At 36.5% G+C, this 4,936-nt stretch overlaps 1 protein-coding gene across 6 annotated transcripts in view; it reads right to left on the bottom strand.

Annotated features, from left to right (window-relative positions):
• Positions 1–4,936, bottom strand: part of XKR9 (XK related 9) — a 58,957-nt gene that overhangs the window by 50,408 nt on the left and 3,613 nt on the right. Inside the window, exons 1-3 of one of the 6 annotated variants that reach the window (XM_014590359.2) lie at positions 4,765–4,818; positions 2,341–2,418; positions 1,712–1,770 (exon numbers count right to left, since the gene is read on the bottom strand). The gene's annotated coding sequence lies outside the window, so the exon portion shown is untranslated. Of the gene's footprint in view, positions 1–1,711; positions 1,771–1,956; positions 2,180–2,340; positions 2,457–4,764; positions 4,819–4,936 lie in introns of those variants that run through there. The other 5 variants (XM_014590360.2, XM_027774447.1, XM_027774448.1 and 2 more) reach the window with 5 other exon arrangements.

Consider the following 4,936-nt stretch of genomic DNA (forward strand, 5'->3'; position numbering starts at 1 on the left):
AAAGAATGTAAATTAAGTTTAAAAAGAAAAAAAAGAAAAGTTTCAGAAAAAAAAAAAAAAACCATTCGATGATTGCAGTTAAGATATATAGCCCCAGCTAGGTGATACTTTATAGGATGCCTAAAGTTAGACTTGTGTTCATGAAAATGTATATATCAGCTGTGTTTGCTATGAAAATATTTAGATTAATTAAGATATTTAGTAATTCAATAAAAAATGGGGGGAAAACAGTATAGAAAGTAAACATAGATACCAGAGACAGTGTGGGAAGAGAGTGGGAGATGGCTGAGGGTAAGAGATAGGGAATCAAGGATGAGGGAGGGGGAAGCAAAACATACAGGAAACAAGAAATGGAAAATTATTTGTTGACAATAAAAAAAAGCTCATAGAAAATGCATATAATAAAAAAGTAAAATAAATTACTATAAACTTAGTGGCTGAAAACAAAAACAAAACAAAACAAACAAATAAAAAAACACACCTTGTTACATGCATGTCCAGGATCTTCACAGGATAAAGAATTAAAGGAAAAAAGGATTACAGCATGACAAGGTCACATTGCAGGATTTTTTTTTAGGTTATGGGTACACTCTTTGGTATTAAAAAACAAAATGAAAGACATCGTGCCCAACATACAAATGGAGTTCAGGGGAATGAGATCAATCAGGAGGTTCTATTCTACTCAATTAAATGTCTACTTAGAACCTACCATATGTTATTTCAGGCTCTTAGGATATACTGAATAACAAAAATGACTGCCCCTATGGAATTTATATCCTAGGAGAAAAAGACAGATAACGAATAATAAAAACAATAATAAGTTAAATATTATTAGAAACTGATAAGTGTTATAGAAAAAAAAACACTCAGAGAAAAAGGGGACATCAGGAGTTAAGAGTAGAGAGGGGTACAACACGGGCTATAATTCTAATTACATAAATCAGAGCAGAACTCATTGAGAAGGTGACTCTTGAGTAGTAGAATTAGCCAAGTAGAAATTAACGAGAAAGCTTTCCAGGTAGAAGGAACAGCTAGTTCAAAATACTAAAGTGCTAGATTACATATTTGTCTTCTAGAAACAGACATTCCATAAAACACTGGCAGAGATTCCTTAGCATGGTTATACTGGATCTGTTTAAATTCTATCTATGTCCCGTTCTAACATCACTCAAACAAAAATGTAAGCTTTGCTATCTAAGAGGAAAAAATGCAAATATGGTAGAAGAATAGATAGTAGCAATAGTAGCTACTACTATTGACAGGTATTTACTACTAGTGTTTTTGTACACAGCACTTTTCTAATGCTCAAAAATTCCAGTTGCCGCCATTTTACAGACCAGAAAACAAAGGGTTAGTAATAGCAGACAAAGTGAAACTACAGTGTATTATTCCTTTCTGTAGAGGAAAAAAGTAGTGGAGGGATATATTGGCTTGTTGGAAAAACCATGACGTATTTTTTTCTATTTTTCTATGTGAAAATGCATTATGACTTTTTCAACAGCCCAATAGTTAGAATTGCAAATGTGGTAATACTAGACTTGCCAAGCAAACGTTTTTAACATATTTTCACTGACCCTTCTCAGCAGAATTTATAACATGAAAACAAATCCAGATGAGTAAAATTTGACTGAAATGCAATGGTTGAGCTAAAATTTTACTTAAAACCCATTTTTAATGTAGATAGATTCCTTAAAATTACAAACTATGATACCTAAGCACTCCGCGTATTCATTTCTTAATGTCTTCACCTTTAAAGAGATCTTCCTTTACCTGAAGTGAATATTAAAAATGCAAGCAATTTTAAGTCAAGTTTTGCAAAATAGGAAGAATAATTCATAAGAAGCAGAAATTGCATTATTGACAGAACATTAGACTCAGTAGATTAATTGAATACAGCAACATACATATTCTTCTTACACTCAGGCAGAACATAATGTCAACTGCAAGGAAACTTACACAGCAAGCTAATAAAATATAGCAGCTTTCATAAAAGGGCCCACGGCTCCTTCAATAACCACATAGTTGTATAACCTGTATGAAAGACAGTTCATTTCTATTTCCGTAGTTGATCACTGTTCAAACACCATCTTAGGAGATATAATGCCACCTACAAAATTTAGTTTCATGGGAATCTTCTGACATTTACTGACTTAATAGGACAGTTTCAATCCAATTTCATTCAGAGGTTAACCTAGCTATGTGGCTACTTGGCTGTCAGCCAAAATATATAACCTTTGCCCACTGGAGATGTTTTCTCTCAAGAAAACAAATATTTAAAGAAGTAAAAACTGGAAAACCTTCACTCATTGACCAAATTTAACACACATAAAATACACTTACTTGTACAATATAAGAAGCCTTCTTTAATTCAAAGTCACTTCCAGAAAATCGTCTTTTGAACCTTTTGTATCTTCTTCACTGAAAACCAGTATAATTAAAGGGTGTGTAAACCTTTGTGATCGAATACTAAAATGAAACTGAAATCACCTGTTAGTCACATGTGACATTTTCTCATCTAGTGATAAGAGTCTGTGATACCATGAGTACAGTACACGTCTTTATGACAATCTCATTAAAGGGAAGAAATATAGCTCCTTTTACAAGTTGATTAAGTACCAAACTTTCGCTTTGTCAATTAAGTCTCTTTTAATACACAATTTGCCTCATAGTATATCCAAGTGGATAACAAGCCATGGTTGAAAGCAAGAAAGATTTTATTCATTTGAAAAACTCTTTTAAGAATTTTTAAAGTATCATTATAACTTAGCCCTACACACTTTTTCAACTTACTGGTCTCTACTCTTAAATTAAATGGTACAGTTATTTCCGCCCCTTTGCTCAAGGTTATTTACTGTCTAGAACAACCTCTGTCTATATGATGTTTTATCAGTCCTTTAAGGAGCTCAAAATCCATGACCTTTAAGCTTTCCCAGATCCTCCCCTCAAAATATGATTCTCCCCTTGAGATACCATCACTTTGGCCGTACTCCTCTAGAATTTATCTACATATGCCATTTTTGTCTTATTTTAATATTTTCCAGGGCTTACTGTAAGGACAGTCAGAAAGAGAAGGAAAATGAGAAGTCACTCCTCCCCCAACAAGGTGGACAGCCATGCTGCAATCCTTTCTCTGTACTTCTCTCAGGATTTGGGGTATGCATGTACACATGCCCAGCATGTTTTTCAAGCCACTGGGTTCTGGAACTGGAATCACAGAGTCGGCCATGGGCGTTAATCACCATGCCACCTCCTGGCCCAACCCACATATGCTTTAAAATAAGGTTTTATGGAGACAGGCAGGTGGCATGAGAGCTGAGGTACCAGACTCCCACATGGCCAGCAGTGGTTTAAGTTCTGGACCTGGTGACTTGCTTTCTCACTTTAGCTCTCTCTCTCTCTCCCTGTCTCTCTCTGATAAGATTAAAACAAACAAGTAAATGAAATGAAATACATCTTTTTAAAAAATAAGGTTGTATATGTCTAATTCATGATTATGACTCCTCTTGAAGGCAAAGACTATTTTATTCTTTTTTTTTAAGTTTTTTTGTTTTGTTTTGCTTTGTTGCCATAAGGCTGGAGCGAGACAAAGAGAGGGAAAGTGAGAAATCACTCCCAGCAAAATAGCCATACTACAGTCCCTTCCCCTGTTGGGATTTTGGGTACACACACACACATGCCTGGTGTGATTTTCAAGCCACCAGGTCCAGGACATGAACCACGGTCAGCCAAGTGGGAATCAAAGCTCCTTAACCACCATGCCACCTTCCGGCCCATATTTTATTCATTTTTTAACATCTCCCCAATACATCAATACTTTGTACGTTGTAGGTGGATAATGACTATAAATCTAAGGGAACAGAATGTAAAATATTTTAGCCCAGCCACAGTAGTACAAGCAGTAAGGAGCCACTATTTATTGGAGCCACCTGGAAAGCCCTGGATTATTATTCCAGATTGAACTGAATGTGCTGGGGTTACCCTTAAGCACCACCCAAAATTTTGATTGGCTTGAAGGCTTAGAGGGCAGGGAAATTGGGCCATGGTGAGAAACTGTCAAAGTAAGTCCCTCTCTCTCTCGCTCTTAATAAATTTTATTTAAAAAAAAAAAAAGATGTAGGGATGAGGAGATGGCACAATGGTTACGCTGCTGGACTCCCACATAGTCAACTATGGTTCAAGTCCCAGACCTGGCAGCTTAAAACTCATGCCAGGAATGTGCATGCATACCCAAAATCCTGAGAGGAGAATGGAGAAGGGACTGCAGTGCGGTCATCCCCCATGAGGGGTGATTTCTTACTTTCTGTCTCTCTGGTGGGTGCACATACCCTATAGCAAAAATGTCTCTCTGAAAAAAAATGTAAAAATCATTTTATTTTAGTTCTTTAAAAGCTGAAACTTCAAGTTATATTGCTAAAGATTCTCAAAGAATCAATTTACTATATATAGCTTCATCTGAGGTCAACCCACATATCTGTAAATTTCTTTGCCTAGATATCACACAATCACCTCACTTTCAGCTTCTCTAAACCATTCACTGTCTGCTCTCTGTGCTCTTTTTTGCTAGTGTCTCTTGCATAATCCTATAGGTGAGTTACTTAATATTCAATCATCTACTGGGCCCATTTCTTCTTCTGCCCAATAAGGAACTTGGCAGTGAATTAAACAGAATATAGATGAAAAGCACAAAGGAAAATCTAAATTAAGGAGGGGGGAAGCAGCAAAGGAATAAGAGAAAGATATTCCCCAGAATCTTAGGAAGAATACTGTGGTCCAGAAATTACTGCTCCAGCTTCTTCTCCAGGGCTCACCGTCTTCCCAGCAGGGTTCTTAAAAATAGAGAGTGGAGGGAACCAGCAGTTAGCGTAATGGCTATGTTGCTGGACTCCCATGTAGTCGACTGCGGTTCGTGGCCCGGACCCGGTGGGTTAAAACTCAT

The sequence above is a fragment of the Tupaia chinensis genome, unplaced genomic scaffold (genome assembly GCF_000334495.1).
Source record: "Tupaia chinensis unplaced genomic scaffold, TupChi_1.0 Scaffold000436_1, whole genome shotgun sequence".
Taxonomy (NCBI): Eukaryota; Metazoa; Chordata; class Mammalia; order Scandentia; family Tupaiidae; genus Tupaia; species Tupaia belangeri.